General features: G+C 41.4%; 1 long non-coding RNA gene across 1 annotated transcript; it reads right to left on the reverse strand.

The window, feature by feature from the left end:
• Window positions 1–8,672: 8,672 nt before the first annotated feature.
• On the reverse strand, window positions 8,673–13,876 carry LOC308472424. Its single transcript, XR_013983501.1, has 2 exons — window positions 13,674–13,876; window positions 8,673–9,340 (listed from the first exon to the last, which is right to left on the reverse strand). It is a non-coding gene; the product is annotated as an uncharacterized lncRNA (long non-coding RNA).
• Window positions 13,877–15,391: the final 1,515 nt, after the last annotated feature.

Raw genomic sequence — 15,391 nt, forward strand, 5'->3', positions numbered from 1 at the left:
GAGCAAAATCATGAATTTAAACAGGTCTACCCTGAGTAACACTTAGTTGAATGGCACCTATTATAATTCATTTGGTACTTTATATCTCTGCAGGGGTTTTTTGCACAGCTTAAATCTTCATTCTCAAGGGCAGCTATATGGATAGTGTCATTATGTGGTTTAGTCACTAGGTGACACTGCACTTAGTTGTATGTTAGGGAGTTTCTGCTTTGGTAAGGGCTCATTCAGACCACTTTCTTGTCCTCTTGTCTGGCCACTTCCCCCCAGGGAAACCTGATCATTACTGCTGAATCGGATTAAACTTTAATCATTTTTTCCATGGGTTGACATTTGCTCCGATTCAGTGCTAAACAGCGAGTTTTCCCAGGGAAAGCAGTGGGGCAAACAGAAAACCACTTGGACTTGTGCCTAGAAAGCATGGGACAAGCGGAAAACTGCTTGGACCCATGCTTTCTAGGTGCGGGAAAAGCAGAAATGTGGGCAAGCCCCAAGAGAGACAAACTGCTTGTGTCGCTTCCTGGCTGGTATGCCTTCTAGCATACCAGCTTTTTTATAATAGCAGCTTCACACACAGGGCCAGATTTAGGTTTGGTGAGGCCCTAAGCTACTGAAGGTAATGGGGCCCTTTATATGTCCAGCTGTCCTTTGTCAACAACAAATTGTCTCTGTTTTTTGTGTTGAATATATGCTATATGGTAATTTATGGACCTAATAAGACCTAATAGGTACCTAAAGCCATTTGCACATAACAAAATATGTATTTTATCATAGTAATTGTTGAACTGAAATACAATTAAGAAGAAGTATATTCAGGTAGGTAGCTATGTTGATCTGACGCAGTCAAAATAAAAATAAAAATAAAAAAATAAAAAATTGTCCAGTAGCACCTTATAGATCAACTAAGTTTGTTTAGATACCAGATATCAGAAGAAGTGTGCATGCACACAAAAGCTTATAGCAGAACAAACTTAGTTGGTCTATAAGGTGCTACTGGACAATTAAGAAGTATATTAATAGTGAATTTTTTTGGGGGGGGCAAGAGAGTGGGGCCCTAAGTTATAGCTTGTTTAGCTTATACAGTGGTACCTCGGGTTACATACGCTTCAGATTACATACGCTTCAGGTTACAGACTCCGCTAACCCAGAAATAGTGCTTCAGGTTAAGAACTTTGCTTCAGGATGAGAACAGAAATCGTGCTTCAGCAGCGCAGCAGCAGGAGGCCCCATTAGCTAAAGTGGTGCTTCAGGTTAAGAACGATTAAGAAGAATTCCGGAACGAATTAAGTACTTAACCCGAGGTACCACTGTACTTCTTAGTGGGAGGAAAAGTTCCAAATCTCCCCTGGATTAATGGAATAGGAATGTAATGTTGACAGATGCTGTTTACAGGTGTTTTTCAATTTCAAACATGCATTTTTCACATTTAACATTAGTTTTAAAAGTTCTTCTCAAATATAAACTACAGCTGTAGCAGTTCTTCGTAGAAATAAACATTTTGGAAATAAATAAATTTATCAGGATGAACTATGGAAGGATGAAAAAAGAGGTCATAATTTTCTATAAATTTCTGCTGTACTTATAGCTTTTACTGAATATTAACAATACATGAAGACAAACCGGCTTTTGAAAAGAAACATCAAAAATTTTCAGTCCTGGAGGTCATAAATGAAATTCTTTCAGTCTCATTGAGGAAGGGAGCACCTGAATATTTTGATTCAAGTATGTGACACAACAGATGGTTCATGATTTCAAAAGCAGTTCAAAAAATCAATTTCAGAGCAACTTAAATTCTTCTATATAATCTTGTACAAATAATTTACAAGCAAAAGTTGGAGTTCTGCAAGAAGAAAGAAAAATCAGCTGTTCATCTTGAAGGACTATGTTGAAGGTAAGGTAGCATTAATTTATCTAATTGTTTACCAGCTTAATATAATAATCTGATATAATTGTAATATAATAATCTAATATAATAATCTGATTTGATTAGCTTTCTATTTCATGCTGCGTGAATATAGAGTTTCACTGTGCCTTTTGGTTAATTTGTGAACCATGCCCCAAAGTCTTTTTTAATCACATGTTTAATGCTTCAAGGCTGAAGGGACACAGCAGATAGCTAGAAGAAATCAAACTGTACTGATATTAAAAAGGATCATTAAACTTAGCGTGAGAGAAAGGTCTTGTTTCAGGTTACACTCGGCTATCTTGATTAAAAGTGAAATGTAAGCAAAAGGTATCCAGGAGAAATATTCAAATGCAAAACCGCATTTTGTATATGAAGCATGACAACTCCTTATTTTCTCTGTGTTTTAAGAATCCCTGATTTATGTACCTTCCCCCCTCCCTCGGTTAAGGCTGAATACTTCATTGATTCATGATAACATTTTAAAGGGGCTGTAACAAGGGACCATTGTTAGTTTTTCATCACATAAGAGTCTGGGATTTATTGCAATAGACTGCCTCGTTCCCAAGGGCATAGAAATGATATAGTTGTGTGCCTGCTTATTTTACCACCTCAGGGTCAACAACTGTCTGCAAGAGAAAAATAAATAAATATATAGTGGCCAAAGGAATAAAGATGTAATGCAACCTTATGCCATAAGGTATATTCCTTCACACATCAGTCCATATAGAATCATAGAGTTGGAAGGGACTTTGAGGGTCATCTAGTCCAACCCCCTGCAGCTGCCCCATACAGGGATCAAACCTGCAACCTTGGTGTTATCAGCACCACATTGTGGTGGCCATTATCAATCCTAGTTACAGGTAGGTAGCCATGTTGGTCTGCCGTAGTCAAAACAAAATAAAAAAAATCATTCAAGTAGCACCTTAGAGACCAACTAAGTTCGTTATTGGTATGAGCTTTCGTGTTCATGCACACTTCTTCAGATACCAGATGTGCATGCACACGAAAACTCATACCAATAACAAACTTAGTTAGTCTCTTGAGAGACCCATGGACTGCAAGAAGATCAAACCTCTCCATTCTTAAGGAAATCAGCCCTGAGTGCTCACTGGAAGGACAGATCCTGAAGCTGAGGCTCCAATACTTTGGCCACCTCATGAGAAGAGAAGACTCCCTGGAAAAGACCCTGATGTTGGGAAAGATGGAGGGCACAAGGAGAAGAGGACGACAGAGGACGATATGGTTGGACAGTGTTCTCGAAGCTACCAGCATGAGTTTGACCAAACTGCGGGAGGCAGTGGAAGACAGAAGTGCCTGGCGTGCTCTGGTCCATGGGGTCACGAAGAGTCGGACACGACTAAATGACTAAACAACAACAAAGGTGCTACTGGAAGGAATTTTTTAATTTTATTATCGATCCTGATTGCATAGCTTTACAAAGATAGGAAGCTGCCTTGTACTGAATCAGACTATTGGTCCATCTAGCTCAGCTGACATTATGAGTGGGGAACCTGTGGTCCTCCAGCTCTTGCTGAACTACATCTTCCCTACCCAGCTTGGCCAATGATCAGGGATGGTGGATGTTGTAGTCCGGAAACATCTGCATGGCTTACCCACCTCTGGTTTATATTGAGTGGCAGAGGCTCTCCTGGGTTTCAGATTGGGGGCACGCCTAGCTGGAGATGCCAGGGACTTAATCTGGGATGGTACAAGACTGAGATAATAATTTTAAAAGGGTTTCCCTTGTATCTTAACTCCAGCAGACTTGTGGCTTTGCCTTCCTCTTGGGGAATATAGTTCACAGTGCTCAAATTACAGGAGAAAAAAATAGGAGACCTTGATGAGATTCTAAAGCCTGACTCTCTGATTTCTTCCAAATCATGATTCCATTTTAAGCTTTCTAAAACACTAGTTTAGAAGTTCAGCATGAAACATATGGATTTCTCCCTAGTCTCCTTGTAATTCAAGCACATATATTCCTCATGGGACGCGGGTGGCGCTGTGGGTTAAACCGCAGAGCCTAGGACTTGCCGATCAGAAGCTCGGCAATTCAAATCCTGTGAAGGGGTGAGCTCCCGTTGCTCGGTCCCTGCTCCTGCCAACCTAGCAGTTCGAAAGCAGGTCAAAGTGCAAGTAGATAAATAGGTACCGCTCTAGCGGGAAGGTAAACGTCATTTCCGTGCGCTGCTCTGGTTCGCCAGAAGCAGCTTAGTCATGCTGGCCACATGATCTGGAAGCTGTACACCGGCTCCCTTGGCCAGTAAAGCGAGATGAGCACCGCAACCCCAGAGTCGGCCACGACTGGACCTAATGGTCAGGGGTCCCTTTACCTTTACCTTTATTCCTCAGTTCAGGCACAGGGACAGAGAAGTGGCGGCACATAGTTAAACTATGGACCTTGCTACCCCAAGAGGCAATGATGGCTACCATCCTTGGAGGCTTTAAATCCGTGGACAAGAAGACTATGCATGGCTATTATACTTGATGGCTGCAATGTTTCCAAATACCAGTTGCTGGAAAGCACGGAAGTGGAGAGTGTTCTGGTGCTCAAGTCCTGCTGGACTAAATGGGTCATAGCTCTTATGGCAGACACCCATTGATTTAGCATCTTAGAAAGATGACACTTGAAACAACGTCCCCAGATGTTCTAACAGATTAAGTCTATATAGGGGGAGGCATTTCTGCTGGTATACTTTGGCCGTATTGCATTCCTAAACAAAGATGTTAAATAATAATAAATGGGTCAAAATCAATTTAAATGCTTACTTTGGGGAACTGGGCATTGCCCTCTGCATTAACATAACCACTGAACACTGTAAGCCAGGCATCCCCAAACTCGGCCCTCCAGCTGTTTTAGGACTACAACTCCCATCATCCCTAGCTAACAGGACCAGTGATCAGGGATAATAGGAATTGTAGTCCCAAAACAGCTGAAGGGCTGAGTTTGGGGATGCCTGCTGTAAGCACTATTTGACCATCCTTGATTTAATCATAAATTAGTAGGAAGGAACAGCCTCGCCTTGAACAGCTAAAAGAGGCTCCTGGGACATTGCTGGAAAAACTCTTGGGTTGGGGCAACTGGCTAAAATGTTTAAAATGGTTCTAATTTTGGTTCCTCTGTTTTGTTTTTGTCAGGTTGGTGTTGGTTAAATGTTTACTTGGGGTTGGTGGTTATTTTAATTCAGCTATAACGGCAAACTTTTTGTTATTATTGTTGTTATTGTTATTATTGGTTTCTATTGATTTATTGGGTTGTTTGTTGCTTGTATAGGATATTTTGTTTAATGTGTGATGTTTTGTTCAGTTTTTATATATGTTGTAAGATGCCCAGAGTGGCTGGGGAAACCTGGACAGATGGGCGGGATATAAATGAAAAAAAATATTATCATTATTATTATCAGTGATCATTTAATGGCAGTGGAATAGGTGGAAGAAACATTCATGTCATACAGGCATTGTGCCAGTTAATACTAGTTTGCTAACATTAATTGTTCACACATTCTAACTACATTTTGAATATTTGTATTTTAGGGGGTTCATTTGAAAGGCTCTAAATAACGGAAATTAAAAGCCTATTTTAATCAAGGCTTTTTATTCTGATAAAATTAAAGACTATAAATAACATGTTATTAGGTAGGATGTTGTCCCAATAAGAATAGCTGCCTGGTAATTGCATTAGTCTAGTCTACCATTCAGCTTTGGTTCTGTATCTTAATTTACTGCATACTCACTAGCCTGTGAATTACAGGAGGTGTCATGTGGCTATTCAGTTCAAAGGCATCCCATATCATAATTTGGAGGGTGGGGAATGATTCCTAAATTCCAAGGGAAATTTAACTATGAATGAGGCACAGTTGGCTGACTTTCCCAGTTTTGGAAACTAGGCAAAAACCACGCAGATCCATCTATTAAGGCATCAAAATTTTATTTTATTTGTTTATTGTTTAAGAAATTTCTAAACCACCCTTCACCTAAAATGATCGCAGGACAGTTTATATATATATAAAAAGCTAATATAAGGACACAATACATAATAATCAAAACACTAAAATACCGGTAATTATAATGAATTACACACATAGCACAATTTAAAACACCAAAAAATGACTTAACTCACCAGCCACTATAAGCACAGAAAAATGCTTTTTACTTTTTTTATGTAGCATCTGAAAGAAAGCAAAGGCATATTTCACAGACAAAGACACACATGTGCACACACAAATATGCTACAATATTATGAGTGGTACTGTGTCAAAGCTGAGTTAATAGGAGCCAACTCCTAGGGGCCGTGGGGGCTTTGGCTCCTACGATAAAATATTTGAGGGGACTGGGCATCCCCATTCAAATGTTGTGTGTGCACTGCGTCACATGATCAGTTAGGCAGGGCAGGGCTTACCTGGGCCCCCACAATATTTCATTCAAGTTGGCATCCCTGGCTGGGTTTACGACTGGGACTCCATGTCAGCCTCCACAAACCTGTCATCCTCCAGATGTTTTGAACCACAACTCCTATCCGCCCCAACCAGCATGAAGTGTGCAAACAGAAAATGTTTCCAGTGTAGTAGTAATAATAATAATAATAATTGTTCCCTGCCTATCTGACTGGGTTGCCCCAGCCACACTGTGTGGCTTCCAAGAAAATATAAAAACACAGTGAGACATCAAGCATTTGAAAACAAACAAAAAACCACCCTATACAGGGTTGTCTTCAGATGCCTTCTAAAAGTCATGTAGGTGTTTATCTCCTTGATGGAAGGGCGTTCCAAAGGGAGGGTGCTACTACAGAAAGCCCTCTGCCTGGTTCCCTGTAACTTCACTTCTCACAGTGAGGGAACCTCCAGAAGGCCTTCAGAACTCGACCTCAGTGTCAGCACTGAATGATGATGAAGGGGAAGATTTCCTTCTGGCAGCCCCTCAGACCTCATGGGATGCCTCTCCAGAGGGAGTTGTGGGACACTGCCATTATGAAGGCAAGTAAACAGAAGATTACAAAGAAAAGAGTGTATTTGCTGCATGTGGTTCCACCCTCTGTAATTAAATATTGCTGCAGGTTCTGGCTAATTCATGCAGAGAAGCTCCTTATTGACATGAAACAGTTTCCCCAAACTCAGTCTGGTTAACCATATGATATCAAACAAGAATCATACCTGCCAAGATTTCTAGGGCAATTTCTTGCATCCTGATCCTCAGACTGGACTCAGAGACTTCTAATATGCCTTTGGAACATATTATGTGTTTCGGTGTGTGGGGAAAGGTATCTAAGAAAAATTAGGAACTAGAAAGTTTATGAGCCTCTTATGGGCTGCTTCACACACATACCCATTAGTCCAGGCACAGGCAAACTCGGCACACCAGATGTTTTGGGACTACAACTCCCATCATCCCTGACCACTGGTCCTGTTAGCTAGGGATGCTGGGAGTTGTAGTCTGAAAACATCTGGAGGGCCAAGTTTGCCTATGCCTGCATTAGTCACTTGATGGCCACCGTATTATCAAGTGCAGGTCTGAAAGTGTGAATGAATGAGAACCAACATCGGTCAAATGCTTGCAGAAGTTCTGCAAGGCAGAACTTGCATAGTACCCTGAATCACCTGAGCCTTATTGTTTTCCAATGGAGCCAATTCACATGTTTAGCTGGAACTCATTAAGCATTAACCAATCAAATAATGAGATTTCAAGTGATATACATCTACGTATGAGCTAATCCTCTGAGGCCTCATACTGAAGATGGGACAACTTCTTTCTCACTCAGTTATGTGCGTGGCTCAGATATTTCAACAACAGTCTTTCAAAGGTAATTCTAATAGAAAATCAAACCACATACATTTTCAATGTGTTTACTCAGCAGCATACAGAGGGAACATAAAGATTTCTTTAAAAATCGCCTCATTGCCATTTTCCTCACAGTTTGCCTTGCTTGTTTTCCTATAAGCCTCCAATCCCGGTGCAATTGATAACAGCTGAATTACTGCTTGTAACCGAGTGCATGGTAATGCATGTCTATAGAATCCGACTGCCAAGGCTAGGGGATCAGGCTTCTCAATTGTACAGGGAGCTTAGCATGCAGAGAGCAGGCTCCCTTCTTCAAGAGCTTATGCCCAACATGGCGACTGTGACACCACGAAGAGACTGACAAATTGTGGCTGGATGCTGTTCTTACCTGAAGATGGCTAAAGTTACACCAAAATTCCACCTGGCGCAAAATTTGAGGTGGCTCCAAAGGGTTCTGCTTGAGCCAAACCTCCAAGGAATTTCAAGGGAAGTTTAAAGTATTTTGAAAAAAATAGAGTGGAATTTCTCTGGGGGCTGCCATAAATCCTTTTCTGCATTTGTCTTACCCATACTGTGTAGGGTACATTTTTTGCATTCAGGCAAATGCATTGAGACAGTCACACTGAAGCACTTTAGCCCTGTGCAGTTCATATAGAACCTTGTGCAGGTTACCATATTTATTTTACCCCGCAGATAAATATACAGTGGTACTTCAGGTTACAGACGTTTCAGGTTACAGACTTCGCTAACCCAGAAATAGTACCTCGGGTTAAGAACTTTGCTTCAGGATGAGAACAGAAATTGTGTGGCGGTGGCACAGCAGCAGCGGGAGGCCCCATTAGCTAAAGTGGTACCTCAGGTTAAGACCAGTTTCAGGTTAAGAACAGACCTCCAGAACAAATTAAGTTCTTAACCAGCAGTACCACTGTATTGCAAAATGTTCAATGACACCCAGGTATGTCCAATAACAGAGGGATTATAGAGACATTGCACAATGTAGTTTTGCCTCTCATGTAGAGAGGAATTCATTTTTATTGATTTCCACTGCCTATTTTATGTCCGCTTCCTACACTCCTTTTGTATTTGTCCACATCACAGAGGTAGAACATGTGTTTTCCACACAGAAGGACTCAGGTTCAATTCCATCCCTCTTCACCTAAAAGGATCTCCGGCAGGACCAAAAAAAGACTTCCACCTGTGGCCTTGGAAAGTTGCTTTCCAAAAGAGAGCATTTGAGGTGACCCAAAAGCTTTGTCTCTGTTTTGGTTTGTAATGGATACCTGGTGAAAATACTGTCAGGAGCTGACATGTAACCTGCAAAGTTACATTATTCCATGGGTCCATTTTGCCTTGCATTATGCTCCTGCTTAAGCAGTGTGAATCTTGTGATAATATACCTTAGTCATGAGGCCAGAAACCACTGGACTTAGTTGTATCTGGGTGGACTCAGGGGTTTCCTATTGTTATTCTGCTCTTGTTTTAAAATGAAGTTCTTTTCTAGCTTCCTGGTATTTGTGCCTTCAAAGTCTCCCATGACAGCAAGGAAAGTATCTAAAATTCTGGAAGGATAATTTTGCTGCAGTTTTCAATTCGTATAGTTTGTTCAATTCTTCCTACCACCAACAACCATATATTACCAATGCAAGCATGTGCATTGATAAAACACTGCAAAAGAAAAAAGAACACCAATGAGATTGAGGTATAATTGTACTGACATTCTTTCTTTGCTGTGTATTACTGGTGTGAACACCCATTCTGTTAGTAAAACACAATTCAAAGAGAATCTTGATAGAACTGTACATGCAATCACATGACAACGGCTTTTTACAATGTTTTGTCAATGTGCATGTGGTATCAAGAATGTGGGGAGGGCAGAATGAATGCAAGGAATTAAAATTTGTTGCAAACCACAAATGCTCAAGGCTCCCTCTGTTCAAAAATTAGGAAAGAGAGAGTATGTGAAATGTAGGATTCCTAATGCATTTGTTCCACATTGAAATACCAGCTTCTGCTTACAAACTATAATCCTTAGACAAATTTATTGGGGGTGGGATTCAGAAACATTCTAAGCCCTGTATGAAGCTACTGATTTTACTTCAAGTGCAGCTGCACAAATTTTGAGGAATCTTTGTAAAGCTAACAGTATTTACATTTGCTACCAGTTGTAAAACCCCATGTTTTCTCAAGTTAAGTTATATACCACTGCAGCATAGTTCTGAAATTGGTAGGTCTGAGTAGGGTAAAGATCAACTGGAAAAGGGATCTGGTAAACTTCTGTCCCATTGGAAATGTTCAGAGGAGTAAATTCTGCAATAGAAACTAGGTTGAAGCATCATGGAATCATAAAGCTGCATGGGACCAAATTGACAGCTAGCTGAAATGCCTGAAGATGCAAAATATCAGCTGCTAGTGTATCTCTGATACATGGCCAACAAATCTCCAGTTAAAAATTTTTTATGAAGGAGAGTCGGCCACCTTCTAAGGCAATCTGGTCTTCCCAATGTTTGGTCTAAATCCCTATTGTTGTAATTAATAACAATATAAATCTTTACAGCAGTACCTCGGGTTACATACGCTTCAGGTTACATACGCTTCAGGTTACAGACTCCGCTAACCCAGAAAGAGTGCTTCAGGTTAAGAACTTTGCTTCAGGATGAGAACAGAAATCGTGCTGCGGCAGCGCGGCGGCAGCAGAAGGCCCCATTAGCTAAAGTGGTGCTTCAGGTTAAGAACAGTTTCAGGTTAAGTACAGACTTCCGGATTGAATTAAGTACTTAACCCAAGGTACCACTGTATTTTGGTCCAAGGACCCATAGAACAATTTCAGAATTTGTAATTTCAATCTATTAGTTCAGGTCTTACCCTCTGGAGGAACTGAAAACATTTTTCCCTATCATCTATGCCAGTAGTAGAGAATCAGTTGCCCTTCAAACGTCGCTTGGACTACAGTTCCCATTCCTGACTATTACCCATGCTGGCAGCAGCTGATGAGAGGTGGAGTTTAGTTCTCCATTCCAGAGCTATGTGGCAGTCCTTCAAAAAATTGAAGATGGCTATCATATTGCCTCTTAACCATCTTTTCCAGGCTAAACATATCCTATTTCTAGTTCTTCATAAGACATGGTCTCTAGAGCCTTCATCTTCTCTATCTCCTTCCTCTGGGCACATTCTGGAGCTTGTGTAATCTCTATAAGGGATATCTGGGGTTTTTCATGCACACACAACCTACTTGCATCAAAGAAGTTCAGAGCCTCCTCCTCCTCAAGTTTCAACACTAACACCCACCCCCTGCAATTATCACATCTCACATACCTTCCAGCTCTTTGACATTAACACAGGAACCGAAGATGGTTGTTAAGTAAAGTTTAACAGGGGAAAAGGTTCAAAATTATAATTTAAAATGTGTGCAACTGGCATTTTGAAAACAGAAGGTTCCCTACTATAGCCTGGTAATACTGAGTCTGTGTTCTTTGAAATATGACAATTAATGGGACTACATTCACAAATGCCTCTACCCCTCCCCATAAGAGTCCCCAGGATTGTCATGAAAATGAACCAATTTTGAGCTATTTTCTGCTCACATTTGAAACCTTCAGCATAAAAATCAGACACTGACCTGGCACTCTGTTCACGGTCATGTGAATTATACTACCCTTCCATCCTACACTGACCTTTTCCCAGCTGTATAATTTGATGGGGTGGTGGCTACTCCTCCTGCCTCTTTTATAGCTTCTTCATACCAAGGGTATAGAGTGGGCAAAGGAGGGGTCAGCCAGTTGCAACAGAGAACACAGGAATAAAGCTTTCAGTCTCCAACATTTCAAAGCCAGCTCTGCATTAGATGAGGAACAATCCTTTTTTCTCAAAAAGATAAGTGTCTGTTCCTTCGTTTCTCTGGTTGCATTACTAATTTGTAGCAAATCAGGGGCCCAACAGGTAGGCTGCATTGAGCATGCAGATTTTGTACTGAATACAAGGGAGACACACTACCCTGCCTCTACGGTTCTTTGGTGTGCTGGTCCCGGGGGGCAAACCGAGAGGCGAGCTCCGAGTCCAGTCCAAGGTCAATGGTGCAGTATGGAGGCTGCCCATTAAAGCTGTAGCTGGGTCCAAGGCGGGGGATCAGGAACTCAGGCAGATGTGCAGGCAGGAACAGGCTAGCAACAACGCTGCTCCCACAACCTGGGACTGGGGCTGACTGGCTTTTATCTGCCCCGAGGCATAGAACGGTCCCAGTCCACAGGTGACTCGCCTCTCCTGGCCTGGAGGCGAGCACTCCTCCTGCGGGAACTTAGTTCCCTCCGCTTCTCTGCCCTGAGCCTCTGCAGCTCAGGAGAGGCTGGAGGGTTACCGGACCCAGAGGCAACCTCCTCTTCCCCTGACAGGGCTGAGAGTGGAGCACCTGCAGGCAATGGGTCCTCCATAATCTCAGGGGCCAGAGCAGACTCAGCTGGTGCCTGCACCTGAGGATCCAGCACAGGTGAGGACCCTTCAGGCTCAGGCCCCAGCCCCAGCTCAGCTGGTTCTGGAGGCGGGGACTCCAGTGCAGGCTGGGATTCCTCAGGTTCAGCCTCTGAGTCCAAATCCCAGGCCATCACATTTGGCAGCCATGAGGGAGAGAAGCCCCTGCTCTGGTTGGTGGATATATTTTTTCATTTGGACTGGCTTTTGTTTCATAAGCTCAGTGGCGTAGGAAGGGGGTGTGGTGGGTGTGGGTCGCCCCAGGCGTCATCACTGAGGGGGGTGACAAAATGGCAAAGATATGTGTTTTTAAAATAAAATAAAATAAAATTGGGCTTACAACACTTTTTTTGAAAAAATAATATTATTGAAAACAAGTTTAATAACTTTGACTGACAATTAATTAACCTCAGCAAGTCAACATAATACGTATTGGAACTTTTTAGTTCAGTCAACAAACGCAACAAAACACGGCTGAACTTGGCGCTGTGTAGTGGAGAACGTATGGATAAGGAAGGAAAAGGGGTGTTTCTTTCCGCTGATTCGCCGAAGTCTGTCTCTGCAGTTTGTACTCGAGCAAGACGTAAGCAACCAGTGACTCATCATCACTCATCCCACAACCAATCCTATCTGCTGCCGTGCCGGTTAGTCACCCCACATCATTCTGTTGAGTTAGTTGTGCTGAATTTATTTTTGTTACATTTTTTATTTCATTGATTCATTGTGATCATCCTCTTCTCTATAATATTGAGTTTGGTAAGTAACATAAACATTATGTGCATGCTATTTGTTTGTATTTGTACATTAAGCCAAAGCTGCAAAATTCAGTAAAAAAAATTCATTCATAAGAAATTCACATCGCGCAAAAAGGTTTTAAGTGCTTATGCTCACAGTGTTAAGTAAATAAACCAGAAAGTAACACTTGCAACTGTATCTTATTTTTCCTTCTTTAAATAATTTCAATGGGGGGGGGGGTTGACAAGAAATTTTTCGCACCGGGTACCACCTGACCTTGCTACGCCACTGCATAAGCTCACTTGTAAATATACTGTCATTTGTTTTAGCTGGTTGTTTTTATCCAGTTTATTGGCACCTTACCTGTCTGTGTTTATGTTTGTTTCTTTTTTTTACTCCATATTGTATTACGTAATTGCTGTTAACTGCCATGAGCATCATTTGAAAGGTACATAGTAGGGCTGTGCACAGTCCCCTCAAATTGCCATGTGGCTCCAATTGTGGGGGTGGAGTGGGTTCAGGTTAACATTGGAACTACCACCCCACCTCACACCAGATCAGCTGCTTGATAGGTCCAATGCCCTCAGAAGTGTTTCAGAGAGGAGATTTTCTGTGGCAGCCCTTAAGTTGTGGAATTTATTTCCCACAGATAAGTGCCTAACACTTTCATTATGTAATTTTCATCATATGCCGAAAACAACCTCTTGCCATTGACACCTGAGATATATATTTTAGGATCTATCCTATTACCTTGACTGAATCTTTTAAAACTGCTTTTAATATTTAAATTGTTGCAACCTACCCTGAGATCTCACGGTGAAAGGGAGGGAAGAAATGAACTAAATAGTAGTAGTAAGTGGCAGTGACAGAATCCATGCAGCCAGTAGTGAGTGGAATGGGATCCACCTGATCCTGAGCTGGTTCCACTGTATTAGGCCTCATCTAGGCCTGATTATTACACTAGCTCCATATTGGCACAGAGATCATCCTGCTCATCCAACTTGCACCCTGGCCAGCAAAGTCTGCATTTATCTTATTCAGAAGACTTACCTATGATTGAGTAACAATTGGTTACTATGGAAACACATCACCTGAATATCCCAGGCTATTAACACTCCTTTGTCAAGTCCAAAATTTCTACCTAGGCTTTGCCTTAAGCCAGGCATAGGCAACCTTTGGCCCTCCAGATGTTTTGGCCTACAACTCCCATGATCCCTAGCTACCAGTACCAGTGGTCAGGGATGTTGGGAATTGTAGTCCAAAACAGCTGGAGGGCCAAAGGTTGCCTATGCTTGCCTTAAGCTTTCCCTCAGTCATAGTCCTATTCACAGAACATTATAAAATGGATTAATTATTCTACTCCCCTCCACACCCAAGAAACAATCATTTAGTCTTCACTGAGGTACAAGAGAGACTATCCTAACCTTGGGATCTTTATATGCCATCAAGTCCTTCATTTAAGGCTTTGAGCACTCCTCTGATCCAAAGCATAAGAAAAATGAATAAATGCATTGTTTAGTTGTCATTCGTTTCTGTGTTCTAGTGCTTAGTGTTGACATTTACCTTTGTGTTTTCCTTCCCCACCCCCATTTTCAGCCTGGCATAATTTTCCTGGGGAAATTGCACACTTGTCAGATCACCTGATTAAGAGCTCCGTTTTCATTACTATAAAAACCAACATGCTTGCCGAATCATTAAGGAGCAGATTGGTCAGTAATAATAATCAGTATCCTGCTATAAATACAGCTCAGTATGTTTAATGAGGTAGCCTACTCAAATACTAAAGATTTTAATACAGGCATTACTGGAGCTGTATTAGCTTGAGCAAGTAATGCCATTATGCCCCTTTAAAGAGTTTAATTTCAACTGTTAACTCATTGTCAGAAAACCTGAGTTAAAACCTCACAGAATCCCTGGATTATCAAAAGGATTTCTCTGTAGTAATAGGGTTGAGATCTTTCATCTGCCTTGTGTCTTTAAATCAGGTGTGTCCATCTTGTGACATACCAAGGCAAATATATTGAGTTCCCTCAATATGTGTTGTGGTTTCTCAGGTGCTTGATAGTCCCATAGATTTCCTTTTGTGTTAGCAATCCCAGGCAGAAAGTAGTAATAATGATGCTGATGATAATCCACAATGTTTATCAAGTCCTGGATAGATTGCCAATTTAGGTCCATTTTAGCAGGTCTCAAGTCTTTTAGGCCTGTTTCCTTCCCATTCCTTCTCCCCCAATCAACTAATGTATGTTGATAGCTTAATCTAAAATGAAGGCAGGTTGCTTAGTTATTGAACAAGGTTTGCATTTAGGAATTATTCTAACTGGATTTTCTGTTTGTATTTGGCCATTTTGATAACAAAAACAACAATCACGGGCCAATTATTCTATGATGGGATGGGAAGTTGTAACAGTGTTGGCAACAGAGAATATGTCTTTTTGTGCATTTCAGGTATTCTTGGGCTCTGTAGTGCCACTTGGCACCCATGGATGTCCCTGCTGTTGCTGGATATTTTTAAAAAAG

This window comes from Podarcis pityusensis (assembly GCF_964106645.2).
Source record: "Podarcis pityusensis genome assembly, chromosome: 2".
NCBI lineage: Eukaryota > Metazoa > Chordata > Lepidosauria > Squamata > Lacertidae > Podarcis > Podarcis pityusensis.